The sequence below is a fragment of the Rhineura floridana genome, chromosome 12, assembly GCF_030035675.1.
Source record: "Rhineura floridana isolate rRhiFlo1 chromosome 12, rRhiFlo1.hap2, whole genome shotgun sequence".
Lineage (NCBI taxonomy): Eukaryota > Metazoa > Chordata > Lepidosauria > Squamata > Rhineuridae > Rhineura > Rhineura floridana.
Genome location: NC_084491.1, coordinates 11,291,365 through 11,307,715, shown reverse-complemented (window position 1 = coordinate 11,307,715; position 16,351 = coordinate 11,291,365). Strand labels below are relative to the sequence as shown.

At 44.4% G+C, this 16,351-nt stretch overlaps 1 protein-coding gene across 2 annotated transcripts in view; it reads left to right on the top strand.

Moving 5' to 3' along the window:
• The first annotated feature begins 6,873 nt into the window (after nt 1–6,873).
• The window catches only part of TACC1 (transforming acidic coiled-coil containing protein 1), a 119,024-nt gene continuing 109,546 nt past the window's right edge, over nt 6,874–16,351 (top strand). Inside the window, exon 1 of one of the 2 annotated variants that reach the window (XM_061592267.1) lies at nt 6,874–6,993. The gene's annotated coding sequence lies outside the window, so the exon portion shown is untranslated. The remainder of the gene's footprint in view (nt 6,994–16,351) is intronic. The other variant, XM_061592266.1, reaches the window with a different exon arrangement.

Below are 16,351 nucleotides of genomic sequence, written 5' to 3'. Positions count from 1 at the left end.
TTGGAAGAACACATGTGCCTCTGAGCATTTCCCTGCTTTTAAAAGTTTGATAGAAAGATCTGTGGGCTATAGGTACGTTCATAAAGCGCAAGGTTTTTTGCCAATTAGTGAATAAATAAAATGTTTATCAATTCATTGCCTGATTAATTAGAAAAACGAAGAGTGTGTGTGTAGGTGTGTTTAAATGCAAACCTGCTCCAGATATTGGGCAGTGTACGGTTGTTGGGGTCATCCATGGACATGCAACTTCTGCTACAAAGTTGCAGTACTGCTGTCTCTGGAATTCCGCTCAGGAGAGGAGAGGTTTTTATTATGGGTTGAACACAAGGGAGATTCTTTTCAATCAGCTTCTCCTGCACTCCATTCATGTAATGCCCGTCTTTTCCTTATAAAAGTAACCACTAGGTGGCTCTGCTCTAAGAAGCTTAAAAACTTACATCCATTTTTCAGAAGAGGAACTGAAGGAACTGTTTTGCCCATTGCTTAAAGTTGCCAACTTTGTTTTATTGCCCTGCTCCTATGTTTTAAACAGTGGTTGGACAAGCATAAATGTAAGAAGTATAGTCCTCCCCCCCCCAACTTTCTCTCCATCCCAGGAAAAGCTTAATCTGCTAGATGTCAATGTGCTCAGACTGATGTTAAAGTCAGTGGGAGAGAGCAAAGTTGGCAACGTTGCAAGTGCTTCAAGGCCAGGTCTGACAATAGCTGCATTCATATATCATGATAAAACATGAACTATAATGTATCATGCACAAGTACAATCGTGCTTGCTTCACTCCTTCCTCCTGGCTCACACTAGAATGAAACACCATGATCCATGGCTTAGCCTGATGTCCAAACCAGGGATCATGGTTTGTTTTGCTCCAAACAAACCATGTTCAGTTAGCCAAGAACAAACCTTGTTTACAAATCATGATGTGTTAGGGCCCAAACAAATCACAATGCCTGATTTCTTGGTCATAACGCTAAACTGGGGATTGTGGTTTGTTTTTTCCCAGAGGAGGTGAAGAGGGCACAATTTACCTTGTGCACTGTAAGCCATGGCCATGGCTGGCGCTACCATTAGGTAAAGTGAGGCAACTGGTTCAGGCAGCAGATGCTCGATGGCAGCAGCAACCACTCACGGCTGTTCCTCCTCAGCCCCCCAGACATTTCCCTCTGTTGCCACATGGCCTGTCCTAATCTGGACCACTGTCTCAGGTGTGGTGAAGGATGCTGTCCCACCACCAATGTTAAAGTACAATTCCACTGTCAGTCCAGTCAGCTTCTGTATGTGGGATAGGAAGGGACATTATCTTGTCCTTTGTCTCAGGTAGTAAAATGGCTCCTAGGAGGTTGCCCAGAAGAGAGTGCAGCCCTTGGTCTGAAAAAGGTACCCCATCTCTACCCTAACCTAAAAGATTACAAGATTACAAGAGGCAATCCCATTTCAGAATAATTTATAACGCAAAAGCAAAAGGAAACAACCTGTGCAAATGCTCAAAAGTTCTCCTGCAGAGAGAGAGGCCTCCCGGAAGCACAAGTATACATTTAACAGCACAACCAGCCTGGAATTGTTAGGAAAGAGGATGGGAAATGGGGGGAGGGGGAGACACACCGAATCCAACCTGACTTTCAGTTGCAAGGCTAAACTGCCTGGATTCTCACGCGTCTCAGCCTTGTGAGACTCAGCCCAAGCCATCTGGCCAGGACGCCATCAAAAGTTCCTTTTGCCAAATATTACAAAACATCCTTTCCCTCTGACCAGAAGCGTGGCTCTCGCTGACAGATACTCCAGGCCTGCCCCTCCCTGCCTGGGTTCATCCCCTTCCTTCCTCAGAAACTCCTTCCCAGCCTCTTTCTCCTTCTTCTTGGCTGTTTCTTATGACCCAAGGCACAAAGAGATTTGCAGCTGAAGAAAGGTAGGACACAACTGGGATAGGGGGTGCTTAGGGGGCAGCAGCCCTGCTGGGTTTTGCTGTGACTTCAGACTGAGGAAGAAAAAAACAGGGAATAAGCAGACTTTCTCCATGCACATTTTTTTTAAAAAAGGATCCACCCCTTGTCTGCTAATAATCCTAATGGCTACAAGCAGAGCAGAGAGGCTGTCATGTAAGCTGTCAGGAACAGTCTGTCAAAGTAATTATTATTGGCGTGTGTGTATATATATATCTCATATGCTCTTTTTTGGTGATGCCTTTCCTTTTTCTTTTTTGGCAATGAGTAAGTAGCCATCCTCGGCTATGTAGTACTAGTGGTGGCTGGCGCTCTTTGGGATTGGTCAGGCAGAAAGCAAGGAGGCCAAGGGTAGGTGGAGCCATAGCCAATGAGAGGCAGATCCATCTAATTCTAGTTTTGTCCCCATCCTCTTGCCTGAAGAGTTCTCATAAAGGTAGCACTGGGGATAAGGAAGAGGGGGCTGATAGTCATTGTTGCCCCCTGACTGGTTGTAAGTAAGAAGGCAGGCAGGTGGCTGAGGGCAAACCGAGGTTGCTGGGGCAGTTCGCCATTTGCCCTCGATGGTCCAGCCACCAATGCATAGTACATGGCTAGGGATGGAAAGATGTTTGTTTCAGTTCTCTCGTTTTCTCATTTTTCCAATGTTCAGTTCTCTACATTTCTGCAGCAGTCTGCAAAAATGTTTTTTAAAAATCCTCATGAAAATTCTCCACCATTTTAGTGCGAATTTCTCCAAACAGAAACATTTTTGTGGGCAGTTTTGACAAAGGTACACATTTTTGCAAGGCATTTTTCATCATTTCATGCCTTTTTGCATGCTCTTTTCATTCATGTATTCATTTTTATGCATACTTTCCACTAATATATGCATTTTTGTAAGTTTGTTTAGTTGGCGAACTGCATCCCAAAATTCGTATAACTGCGAATTTTGAAGGATGGCTGTGGTTCGGTTTTCATATTGTTTTGGAAATTGTGAATTTGATATATTCTGCTTGAAATGTGAACTAAATTGAAATTCTCACCCATCTCTATACATGGCACCTTACAGTTCAAGAGCAGGCATCTCCTTGTATGTGCTTTGGAGACAAGATGTACGTACAAACATCCCACAGAGGTTTAACGTCTAGAGCAGCCTTCTCCAACCAGGTGCTCCCTAGATGTTTTTGACCAAACTGTGACTGATGGGAGCTTGGTCAAGAACATGCGGAAGACACCAGGTGAATGAAGGCTGTTCTAGGGAAAGTGGGAAGAGAGTTCAGCCCCAAAGAATGAGAACTCCAGAAACTCATATAAATACATTCATTTTTATTTTTGCAAGGCATTCCTTGAGGCCAAAAACAACGCCAAAATGAGGACAGTGGGTTTTTTTCTCCATGAACAGGTTCTAAAAAGTGAGGAACGTTCCTGGTAAATGACAGTTGGAATGTCTGGAATGCATCTGCAAAGGAGATGAACACAGATTTCTGTGCTAAAATGCTGTAAAGAACATGGTTAGGCAAGGAAGCAGTTATGAACTATACCAAGCTGCTGTGCCTAGGGGTATTTTTGGAGAGGGGAAATTGTTTGTGTGTGCTTTTGCAGACTCTTGGACCCAAATTAGATACATAGCATGCTGCTATACATACTGTTTTCAGGCAAATGCAGGTGCATGTGGGGGCAATCCCATGACCACAGTACCCAGGCTTCCCTCCAAAGCTCAGTGAGAACTAACCTCTCCCCTTGTGTGTAATTACACCCTCCCCTTTCCGCACAATGACCACCATATATTTAAAGCATGACTATATCACTGTTACACTCATGGCTTCCCCCAAAGAATCCTGGGAACTCTCGTGTCTTAAGTGTACTGAGAGTTGTTGGGAGACCCCTATTCCCCTTGCAGACCTACAATTCCCAAAGTTCCCTTGGAAGAAGGGCTGGTTGTTAAACCATTCTGGGAATTATAGCTCTGAGAGGGGGAAAGGGTCTCCTAACAACCTCAGCACCCTTAACAAACTACAGTTCCCAGTCTCCTTTGGGGGAAGTTGAAATGGTATGATCGTGCTTCACATATATGGTGCGGATGTGGCCACTGTGTTTCCTCTAAAGATCGCATGCTATGTAGCAAACATCTGGTCTGGCCCTTAAGCAGGCTTCACTTAATCGAAAACCTTCATTTCCTTCAATCACTTATTCCCCTGTGACCTGTCAAGCCACCTGAGTTCTGTGCAAAAGAATGTCAATAAACTGCATGACTGAAGGCCAGGAACTCTGGAAGTGTTTTTAAAGTGGGGGTGGGGGTGGAATCAGTATTAAATTAGAAATTAAGTTCAAAAGTGAGCCCACTTGTACTGAAAAGACACATTTAATGAATATTATGGACTTGTAGAAGGAGTAGAAGGTTAGCGTTCAGAGCTTGGCCTCTTCCTTTTCAACCTTAACTCTGTCTCCCTCTCCCTCTCTCATTCTCTCCACACATTTTGCTCTCTCTTAGCTGGACTCCTTCCTCCACAGCTAAGCTCTGCTGTTGAGGCACAGCATGCAGTCAATTGCTGGCTTCTAAGCAACACTTTCCCCTCTCTATTATAAATTAGGATGGAATTCGCTTTAAAAAAAAGAAATATGTTTTTAAAGCTTTCTTTTTTAAAAAAATATATTTTAAAATATGTTTTGTTTTAATATGTTTTTAAGGGTATTTTGTTGTATAGTAGGGCCCCACTCATATTGCGGGTTATGTTCCGGACCCCTGCTGTAAAGCGAAAACCGCTGTAAAGCGGAACCCATTGAATAGAATGGCGCACGATGCCCCAAAACTGCCATAAAAGCGGAACAAGCGCAGTATGAGTGGGGCTTTAGTCTAATTATGTCTAATTGAGACAGCTGTATTAGTGAATCGCTGTAAAGTGAAGCGCTGTAAAGCGGGACCCTACTGTAATAAATTTTAAACTCTGTTTTTATGATGTTTTGGAATGTTTTTAGTGCTTTTGTTTGCCTCCCTCGGCTCCTACTGGGAGGAAGAGCAGGATATAAATCTAATAAATAAATACACAGATACATAAAATTCAAGAGTAGTAGCTGTTGTTTTTTGCCTTGTTATCCCTGGGGAGTGCCTGACCAATTTCATGGGAGCTTTAGCCTCCTTTGCCACCTTGTCCCCATTAAAGGCCCCTTGGGGTCAGGAGTGTTAGCATATGAAAACCAGCTGTGAGCCATTCTGAGGCTGAGCTTACTGTATAGAAAAGGATATAACCTGACAAATAAATGGCAGAGTGGAGACACCGAACATTGAGATGGTCATAGCAGGGTAGGCAAAAGATGCCTCCAGACTGTCACTCTTTAGCAGGAAGGATTTGAGGGCATGCCATTAACTTAGGTTGGTGCAACCGAAGTGCATTCAAGCACTCTGTTGCCCTAGCACATCAAATACCCCTTTAAAAAAAGAAAAGAAATAGAAACAGCCTTTTTGCAGCTAGGAAAGTGACAGGGAAATGCATTGAAAAGTATGGGATGAACAAGCTATGAACAGGAGGATGCGTAAACAACATCCTGCAAGCAAATCAGAATGACTGCACATTGTTGTATAACTGCCACAGAAAAAAATCAGAAAAATGCTCAATAAAGACCAGGTATTGTCTAACCTCCATGTAAGCTTTGCGCAAGCAAATCAGGATGAATGTCCAATAAATAGGTTGTCTGGAGAAACTGTATAGGAGAAACTGCAGGAGACTGAAAGAGACTGAAAGCACTGGGTATGTTTAGCCTTGAGGGAAGCTATGATAACTCTCTTCAGGTACTTGAAATATTGCCATACAGAGGAGGGCCAGGATCTCTTCTCAATTGTCCCAGAGTGCAGGACACGGAATAAAGGGCTCAAGTTACAAGAAGCCAGATTTTGGCTGAACATCAGGAAAAACGTCCTAACTGTTAGAGCAGTGCAACAATGGAACCAATGACCTAGGGAGGTGGTGGGCTCTCCAATAATAATAATAATAATAATAATAATAATAATAATAATTTAATTTATAAGCCGCCTATCTGGCCGATGGCCACTCTAGGCGACGTTCAATTTAGTTGCAATAAATGCATCATAATAAAATACACATAAAATACATATAACAGTAAAACTATAAATAAAGAACAATAGCAGTTCAGAGTAATAGGCGATTAGTCCTAAAAAATTAACCCTCCCCGGAAGTCCCAAAGGCCTGTCTGAAGAGCCAGGTCTTCAAGGCTTTGCGGAATACATTCAGGGAAGGGGCATGCCGAAGATCATACGGGAGGGAGTTCCAGAGAGTGGGGGCTGCCACTGAAAATGCCCTCTCCCTAGTCCCCACCAACCTAGCTATTTTAGTTGGTGGGACTGAGAGAAGGCCCTGAGTGGCTGATCTTGTCGGGCGGCATAATTGGTGGCGCTGGAGGCGCTCCATCAGGTAAACTGGGCCGAAACCGTGTAGGGATTTAAAGGTTAATACCAACACCTTGAATTGAGCCCGGAAAACAACAGGAAGCCAGTGAAGATTGAACAACACTGGGGTGATATGTTCCCGGCGGCGACACTGGAGGCATTCAAAAGGCCGCTGGACAGCCACCTGTCGGGATTCCTCTGTCAAGTAGGAGGTTGGACTCAATGGCCTTATAGGCCCCTTCCAACTCTACTATTCTATGTGGTGTTTCATAGGGATGGCTTCCAGTCAACCCCAGGGATTTTCCCCGGCATCAGTGAGTGCTCAGATGATCATAACTGTCAATCTTCACGTGGTGCAGCCAGGGATCCCGAGGGATATTTAAAGGAACAATGTAAGTCATAGAGAGGCAGCCATGCTTAGTCACACTCCCCAGGAGTACATAGGCAGCGGGGCGAGGGAAGGGTTTAGGTTTGATCATTTCCTAGAGCATGGAACTTTCCATAGTGTTGGTTTGTGGCTAATCATTACCATCTGTTTCTTGACTGGCAGTCACTGCAATGGGAAAGCCTGAGTAGCAGCACACAAAGTTTCCAAGCGGTGCTGAGGAGGAAGGCTCTGGAACGAGTGCTGGCTGCAGAGGAAGCCTTGCATCCCAGAGGCTGCCCCTGGCAGGGTGAGTTTGACACTGTCCACCACTTTGTCTGTGTAAAGACGTTTGTGTGATGTTTTGAGTGTGTAAAGTATAGGAATGTAGGAAAGTGGGTTATTACCAAGTCAGACCAATGGTACATCTAGTGCAGTATCATCTACACTGACTTGCAGCAGCTTTCCAGGATTTTCATCTGGGATCTCTCCGGGTCATTTTGGAGAAGCACCATCGCTCAGTGGTAGAGAATCTGCCATGCATGCAGAAGGGCCCAGGTTCGATCCCTGGCATCTCCAGTTAGGGCTAGGAGAGAACCCAGTCTGAAATCCTAGAGAGCTATTGCAGGGAAGTATAGGCAGTACTGAGCAAGATGGACCAAGGCTTTGACTCAGTATAAGACAACTTCCTGTCTTCCTATGTAGCCCTGCCTGGAGCTGCAGGGGATTGAGCCTGGGGCCTTCTGCATGCAAAGCAGATACTCCCCCACTGAGCCTCCACCCTTCCTGGGTAGGCAAAGTTGCCTTCTGTCTCTAGCTTGTTGCCTGGCTGGGACACATTTTATCTGTTTTTGCCACTTGATGGCTGCAGGTACATCCAGCCACTTTCAGACAATCAGCCATACCCTCCCACAGGATACTCCATTCCATTCCTCCTCCCACCTGATTTTTCATCCCTTCCCCTCCCCAAACAGTCAGGCAGTATTCTGTGCCCACTGAGCATGTGCAAGTCCTCATTCACCCTTTCTATCCTGTTCTATCTCTCCTTAGAGATATTTTTCTGTTTTTTGTACTTCTGTCAGTCTTGTGGTTTCCTTAAGCCTTTTGAGACCTCCCTCTTGTCCATGGTGTTGAAAGTGCAACAGCAGAGATCATTCCGTGTGTGACTTGAGGGTTAATTCTGTTATCAGTAAGTCAGCTAACCAAGGGTGGTGGTGGAAGTGTTGCTTAGCAACCAGGCAGGGTGGGATGATTTTCAGTGAGGTAGCACTGCTCTGATTGGCTGTGTAGTTCTGAGGGAGTTTTTCTCCTGTATGTTTTGTTGTATATCTCCCTGCATGTGCAAGGCTGGAATGAACAGACAAAACCTCTCTGTTCCTCTCTCCTCAAATTACACCATGTTTCTGTTCAGTTTGCTCAGTAAAGTGTTATCAGGACTTTTCTCTCTGGACTCCATCAGTGTAATTTAAGTGACTTGGCTAACATGGATGGTGCTGCTGCTTTGACTACAATAAGCAACAGCACTCAACTCTGAACATTGGAAATAGATGGATTTATGTTGTCACAGAGAAAAGAATGGAAAAAGCAACATCACAGGGATTCTGAGGCACACACTTTGATCACTTCAAGATGGCCTGTTTATTGAATACACATCCAGATATTTTTGAGCAAGTTTGAGGGGAGGTTAGATTATGTTGGCTATATATTGAGCATTCATTCTGATTTGCTTGCAGGAAGGTTATACAAGGTGGCATCAAGCAATTTTTATCTCACATTTTCCAGTGCATTTTCCTGTCACTTTTCTTATCACAAAAAGTCTGATTTGTGGGAGTGGGGAGGGTGAAGCAGATTTGTTGCCTGGTAAGAGGGATTGGTTGTTAAACCACTCTGGAAATTGTCATTGTGTCAGGGGCTAACAATTCCTAACAACTCTCAGCACCCTTAATGATAGATAGATAGATAGATAGATAGATAGATAGATAGATAGATAGATAGATAGATAGATAGATAGATAGATAGATAGATAGATAGATAGATAGATAGATAGATAGATAAATAGAAAGTTTATTGCAGGCCATAGGCTGTCGCAACACAAATACAGCAATAACACAGCAATAGAACCTTAAAATTATCAGACACAAAATAATTTTTTTCTATTAAAACCGTTAAAATCATAGTACCAAATATTACTATAAAATTCTTGATCTATAAGATCTCTCACTTTCTTATGATCCTTACTTTATTTAGTAGTAATGAATACAGCATAAAACCAAACAGCCCTATGAGATATCCTCATTTATACCTATAATCCTGTGTCAGTCAAAAATTTTACCCTCAACTTTTGATCGGCGAGGGCAAAATGTGCCACATAATAGGTAATTTGTGGGTTATTATCTGCTAAAAGGAAAGAGATTAAATCTTTGTTCGCTTCTTGTCTTAGACGGTTAATCATACCGTCAAGAAATTTAAATCTGGGGTGTGTATAAATCGGGCATTCAAATAGATAATGGTTAAGGTCTTCCACCTTCCCCTGGTGACAAATGCATAATCATTGTTCATATATGATATCGGCTGGTTACAATGGCGCTAGGCATAGTTTGAAATCTTAAGGCTGTAAAAGCATTTCTTAATTGTACAGGTACAGAGTAAGACAAGTAATTAGCCCTTAGGTGATTGGTTTTAAATATACCATACCATCTGGAAAACTTAGTGTTTAAAATTGCCAGACTGTCCCGCCAAACACTATTTCTCTTTATCTGAGCCCGAAAGTTATACTTGTGAAGAGAGGTGATTGATTGGGTCGGGATATGATAATGGGCTAAGACCGTCTTGAATTTTAAAAACCAGTGTTTCTCTACCGCTGCCGCGTCAAAACATGCCTTTACTATAATCTTAGAAGTAGAATTGGATAGTGCAGCCCAGTAAGTCAGCAGTGATTCATGGATCCTTGCTGTGACTGGGAGTAAGCCGGTTTCGGCTCTCAAAAACACAGCAGGAGTGCTTGGAGGAACACACAAAAGGCGCCTAAGAAAATTATTTTGAATGGCCTCTAACACCAGGAACGAGGGCACCAACCATCCCCACATAGCCGCCCCATAAATTATCTGTGGGATGACTTTGCTTTGGAATATTTTCAAAGCAGGTAAAACTAAATGACCCCCTGCTGTTCTATAAAATTTGAGAATCGCCCCTACTGATCTAGAGGCGGCTAATTTTATTACTGGTGGATGGACAACCTGAGTTCGAGGTGGCAGAGATTCTTGATTCCAGAAGAAAGCATAATAAATTACAGTATTTGATTCACTGGAAGGGTTATGGGCCAGCTGACAGATCATGGGAAAATGAGAGAGATGTGCACGCCCCAGACTTAGTGAAAGAATTCCACCAACGGTTTCCCCATCGTCCCATGCCGACAGTTTGGGGGGAGCACAGCATGGGAGAGGGGATGATGTCGGGATGCAGAATTGGGGCCCTGTTGTTTCAGAAGAAGAGGAGGGGGAGGAGATCAGTTGGCCAGAGTTGTGTGAAGAAGAGTCAGAGGAAGGGGGGGGAATCTCAGAGATAGAGCTGTCTCACAGTGGAGACCTTGAAGATTTCACAGAGACAGAAGCTGTGCTTCCCATGCCTCCTCCCCTTTCTCAACTAGAGCAGCTGGAAAGGGAGGGAGATGAAGGCGGAATTCAACTCCCTCCTGATCCACGGAAAAGCCAGTCTGACGGTTTAAGCACAACTCCCCCCCCCGCTTTCCCCATACCAGAGGTAGAATCCTCAGAAGGGGAGGGGGCCGCGCTTCCCCCCTCACCATGTACACAACAACAGCAAAAGAGGGCAAGGGGGAGAGAGAGAAGGGGTGTGGACGAGAGTGCATTGAGGCGGAGTGAGAGAATTCGCGCCAGAAAGGCCCCCTTTTAAGGGAGGGGGGAAAGGGATTCTTTGTTCTGTCAACTCTCTTACACGTCGCAGGATATGTGTATTGTGTTGCTCCATGAGAAGACGCAGTTTTTGTCTGGATAATACTTTAATAAAAACTGAATTGCTTTCACCAACTGGTCTGGTTCCTGAGTCCCAACCTGGACCTGACAATTTGTGGCCTTCCCAGAGGCATGTGGTTGGTCACCTTGGGGAAAAGGATGCTGGACTCAAAGGGCCTTTGATCTGGATTCAGCAGGGCTCTTTTTGTGCAAAATGTGAGAACTTATGCCAGTGTGCTCTATTAGCATAACAATTCAACAGGGTTCAAAATATAGCTTTTTGTCATGGTGCTGAATACGGATTGCCTGGGCACAGAATTTTATTTTGTGTTACTTTTTGCCCTGTCCCTCTAAATGTGTTGATCTGTTTTGCTCTTGTGAGTGCAGCCAACAGGGTACAGCAGCTACCAATGTAAAAGTTTGGGAAGCTGCCGTGTTGACATCAGATCTTCGGTCCATTTAGCTCAGTAGTGACAACACTAGCAGTGACTCTCAGGAGCTTCAAAGATAGAAAGATTTTCCTATCCCTACCTGGAGATGTCGGGATTTGAACCTGAGACCCTCTACATGTAGAGCCTGGACTGGACTCTACCATTGAGCTATGGCCCAATTCACTGCCCCCCCCAAACTGCCTTATATTGTGGTTTTTATATGCCTTCAAGTCAATTATAACTTATGGCGACCCTATGAATCTTTTTTACATATATATTCATAGAGTTTTCACGGTAAGATGTAACCCAGTATTCCCAGGCAGTCTCCCATCCAAGTACTAACCAGAACTGACCCTGCTTAGCTTCCGAGATCAAATGAGGGTAGTATGGCCGGAGGCACTGCCTTATATAGATTACACTATTTGTCTATCTGTCTCAACATTGATCAGACTGACTGGCTGCATCTCTACAGGGTCTGTAGCAGAAATGTTTGCCATCATCTGTTACCTGATCGTTTTACTTGGAGATGCCAGGAATTGAACCTGAGGCTGCCTTCTTCATGCAAAGCAAGCACTCTGCAACTGAGCTAGGGCTGTCTTAGTGCTGCTCAGGAAAGTGTGTCTTCTGCAGTATGCTTCCGAATACCATTTGCTGGAAACTGCAGGAGGGGTGAGCGCTGTTGCATTCAGGTCCTGCTTGCAGGCTTCCCACAGGCATCTGGTTGGCCACTGTAAGAAAAGGATGCTGAACTACATGGGCCATTGGCTGGATCCAGCAGGCTCTTCTTACATTCTCTCTCTCTCTCTCTGTCTCTCTCTCTCTCTCTCACACACACACACACACACATTTTCAATTCACATTTAAAGGCAAACTTACATCCTTTACACTTTCCGAAACAATATGCAAATGGAAACACAGCCCATCCGTCCAAATTCACACTTCTCCCAGTTTTGCAATGTGGTTCTCCAGCCAAGTAATGTGTACAGAAATGCATATGTTACTGTAAAGTGTGCATATAAATGCATACATTAGTGAAAATAACATACAACAATGCATGGTAGGGGAAATATGCTTTGCAGCAAGGTGTATGTTAGGCAAAATGGCATGCAAAATTGTATATTAGAAGAAAGTAGCACTAAAACATGGATGGATTTTCATGAGGACTTAAAAAAAAAAATCCACAAACAAAAACGAGAGACCGAGAGAAACTGAAACTGTCGGATCCACCCACCCCTGCCTAAAATACAATAGATTTCTCCTGAGCTATTGCTGCTTCTTTGAGTCTGTGGGCAGCATTCTTACTGTGCATTTAACACATCTAGTTAAAGAGCAAGTCAGTGGCAAGGTCAGGGGCCTGGTTATGTTGGATGAGGGGGAAAATGAGTTCTTGCCACTTGGCAGAACTCCCTGTTTCTGGAAGCATCTGTGACAAACCTCCAGCAGAGAAATGACGACATTCTTGGGACGCCAGCAAAGCACTGCAGTGGCTTCAAGAGCCAAATATCCCTCGCTGCTCCTCTGTGGTATATTTGAGAAGATAATTGTCTTGAGCCACTATGCTCCATCTTTATATTTTATGGCTTCATTACTTGGAATGCTGTTTCATTTCAGGCATCACAAGCTTTTGCCTAAGTAGAAAATGATTTATTTTTATTGCTGTTATGAATAAAAATAGCTGGTTTATTTTAAAACACCCCTCCCTCCAATTAAGGATATTTCTTTATCCAGCCAAGATGGGGAACTGTGCCAATCTGCAGTCTCCGCCTCTGTTGCTTTCCTCTTCATTGTGTCAGGACAGAGTAGGGTGGGCTTTTTCAAATGCTGCCATTGTGCATCTCTCCAAGTCAAGAAATAAGTAGTTTAGACTAGCGGTGGCGGAGAAATTTGATTTAGTTTGCATTTTGAGCCAAATCAATCTAATCCACACTTTCCAAAACAATATGAGAACTGAAGCACAGCAGTCCTTTGAAATTTGCACATATCTGAATTTTTCAATGCAATTTGCCAACCAAGCAATGTTGCATACATTAGGGGAAATTGTACATAAAAAGGAATATATTGCTGAAAATAACATAAAAATGCATTATATTAGGGGAAATTGCTTGCAAAAATGTGTAGTCAGAACTGCAGACAAAATGTGTCTGTTACGAGAAATTCGCACTAAAATGCTGAAGAATTTTCATGAGGATTTTTTAAAAACAAAAATAGCAAATTACTGCAGAAATGTGGAAAACTGAATTAAAGATTGAAAAACTGAGAGAACCAATATCAACAGATCCTTCCATCCCTAGTTTAGACTTAATATGGTTATAAACAGGGGTGGGGAGACTTTTCCAGCCAGAGGACGATATCACACGTGGGATTGCATGCCAGTGGTGGGCAGGGCCAGAGGCAAATGTTGGCAAGACAACGGATAGGCCTGGTGTTACCAGTTGCCAGGTGGTGCACTGGCCAAGGGCCTAGGAGCTCACAGGGGCCCCTCACCACCACCAGTGCTGGGCCTGGTTTCTGCCTCCCGCTGCATGTCTTCCTGCCGCAGGGGCCCAACAGTGCCACTGCCACCTCCTCCTCTGCCTCTGGATGCTCTGCCGCAAGCCCTTCCACAGCTGCCACTGCCAGAAGCACGTTGGGCCCCGTCCCCTCAGCAGCCTCCATGGCACAGAAAATGTGGCCTCACGGATACTGTAGCTGCCGCATGAAGCACAATGGGAGACTTAGTTGCTGTGAAGCCAAACAAGCTACTGAATGGGGAATGAATGGATCAATGCCTTTTGTCCTTGCTGGCGTGCTGTGAGCGTGTTGGGTGATGCGGCCACTTGGTGACTCACCTGCCCTCTGGATTAAAGGGAGGGAACAGGGTGTGCTGGGAGCGCTAGTCCTCAGAAGGGTGGAGGCAAGGGCCAAGGGGGAGAGGGAGTGTGATTTGAGGAGGAAAGGGAGGGGATCAGGGGCCCCCAGAAACTTGGTATCAGCACTGAATGGATGTGACTTTGCACAATAGGTGACAGTTTGGCCATGCAAGAGTCAGAGGTTTCTTCTTCTTCACACATGTCTGTCTCCATCCAGAGAAGCAGGAGACATTGTCCCAGATCAAAGAACCATTTGAGCCAGGCAAAAGCTCCAGAAGGGTGCAGAGCAGGGCAGTTGAGGGGATGGCCTGGGGAGAGTCCCAAGGGCCAGACAGAGAGGCAGGAAGGTCTGCATTCAGGTTTCACACACCTGGCGGTATTACTACTACTACTACTTGTTGTTGTTATGTGCCTTCAAATCTACTACGACTTATGGTGACCCTATGAATCAGCAACCCCAAGAGCATCTGTCATGAACCACCCTGTTCAGATCTTGTAAGTTCAGGTCTGTGGCTTCCTTTATGGAATCAATCCATCTCTTGTTTGGCCTTCCTCTTTTTCTATTTGCTTCTGTTTTCCCCAGCATTATTGTCTTTTCTAGTGAATCATGTCTTCTCATTATGCATCCAAAGTATGATAACCTTAGCTTCATCATTTTAGCTTCTGATAGTTAATGATGGTTTAATTTGTTCTAACACCCAATTATTTGTCTTTTTTGTAGTCCATGGTATCTGCAAAGCTCTCCTCCAGTACCACATTTCAAATGAGTTGATCTTTCTCTTATCCGCTTTTTTCACTGTCCAACTTTCACATCCATACATGGAGATCAGGAATACCATGGTCTGAATGATCCTGACTTTAGTGTTCAGCGATACATCTTTGCATTTGAGATACATGTTTGAGATACATCTACTACTACTATATAGATTTATTAGTCGCTTGATACCCAAAGGTCCCCAAGCGACTTACACTATGTTAAAACAAAAATAAATAAAACACACTATAAAACATAACAATAAACAAAACAACAGCAATAGCGCTTCTGCACAGCCACAGAAAGGTTTGACAGCGTATTAAAACAAAACATCATCTCAATCTATCAAATGCATGGGAGAAAAGGTACACCTTTCCCTGGTGCTGAAAAGATGACAAAGAAGGCGCCAGGCAGACCTCACTGGGAGTATATGCCATAGATGGGGAGCCACAACTGAAAAGGCCCTCTCCCTTGCTACCACCCTCAGAGCCTCCCTCAGAAGGGGGTCCTAGAGAAGGGCCTCAGAGGAAGATCTAAGGGCACGGGTAGGTTCATATTAAATACTTTGTTCTGCTTGGTGTCCCTCCCACTGCCATCATAAAGTTGCAGTAAGTTCTACCTGCAGCCTTTTGCAGTTTTCTTGCACTAGAAACTTATGGGGTATGATTCAGTCACCCTTTGTTTCCCCCCACCCCTTCTCCTGTTCTGCTACTGATTGCCTCTCTCTTTCCATCAAGAAGCAGAGTACTGAACTCTGAACTCATGCGTCCACCTAATGACATATCCATGTATTTATTGACACATATGCAAGTTGAACATAGGAAAGCAGGCAGACCAGGCCTGTAGAGTGTAGAGAAGCAATGCTAGCCCCTGAAGAAGCATCACTACCCCAAAAGCAACAGCATGCCCCTTCCCCCTTCCCAACAAGGACATCTTACTATCTAGCTGAAAAACTCATACTTCTTTCTGTTTTGCTATCCACATTCAAAACAGCCAAGCTGTTTCGTCTAGCTTTCACTCAAGCAGGTGTGGTATGTAAAGTAGCTAGTAGACACCAGAGGCCATTAAGTATATCCATAGGGCAGAGCTCATGGGACCGTTGGCCCTTCAGATGCTGCTTGACTACGGCTCCCATCATCCCTGACCATTGGCCATGCCGGCTGGGGCAGATGGGAGTTGGAGTTCAGCAACATCTGGAGTGCCACAGGTTCCCCACCTCTGCTATGGAGGAAGCTTGCAGGGCCAATATACATGAGTGGCGACCGGTGGCTCCATGTCAGTGGGGCAGTGGAATCCACTCTGGGTTTTAATCTGAACTTTCAAGGAGCTGTTCACCTTTCGCACCTTGGACCACTCCTTGAAAGTTGTGCCTAAAACCCAGAGCGGATTCCACTGCCTCACTGACGTGGAGCCATCAGCTGCCACTGCTTAGTATCTAAAATGTTAAGTGCTCATTAGAGGGTGAAGCAAAATAGGAAGGATAGGAGGGAAGCCATGTGGATCTATGGTGTACAAATTAATTTACTGATCCTGCCTTATGGCTAGTAAAGAAAGGGAGTTGCATTTCCTTTTGCAGGTACTCTAAGCTTAGTGCTGAAAGCTGCAGTCCTATGCACACTTACTGAGTAAACTCCAGTGGAGACAACAGGACTTTCTTCTGAAT